A 442-nucleotide genomic window follows, 5' to 3' on the forward strand; every position below is an offset into this window, starting at 1 on the left:
TGCGCCGGGCGCTGCGGGTGGCATCAGCCTCCAGGGCTTCCGGAGCAGAGCAGCATCGCTCCCTGATTCCAAATCCGTGGATTTCAGCATAGCAAACCCCAAGTGCCCTTTGCGTGCAGCAGAATGACAGCGGGGAGGGGTGAGGAGCAGCGTGGCTCTGCCCAGGGAGGTTGGTGCTGTTGCGTGTTGAATGGGGCGGGTATTTAATAAGTGATGGTGTCCGTCATGCCTGACCCCCATTCCCAGCGCGGTGGCATTAGAAACAGCTGGCACCATTATCAGGATGATAGCATGGTGTCTTTGAAGTGACAGCCGACGGAGACCGTGAGTGCGTCCTGTTCTTACACCACACGAGCTGCAGCAGTGAGTGGTCTGCACTGAGTGGTTAAATGTGCGATGGGTGGTTAAGCGTGCACTGGTGGGGTTACTGGAATTACCCCGC

Source organism: Buceros rhinoceros, unplaced genomic scaffold (genome assembly GCF_000710305.1).
Source record: "Buceros rhinoceros silvestris isolate BGI_N320 unplaced genomic scaffold, ASM71030v1 scaffold11351, whole genome shotgun sequence".
Lineage (NCBI taxonomy): Eukaryota > Metazoa > Chordata > Aves > Bucerotiformes > Bucerotidae > Buceros > Buceros rhinoceros.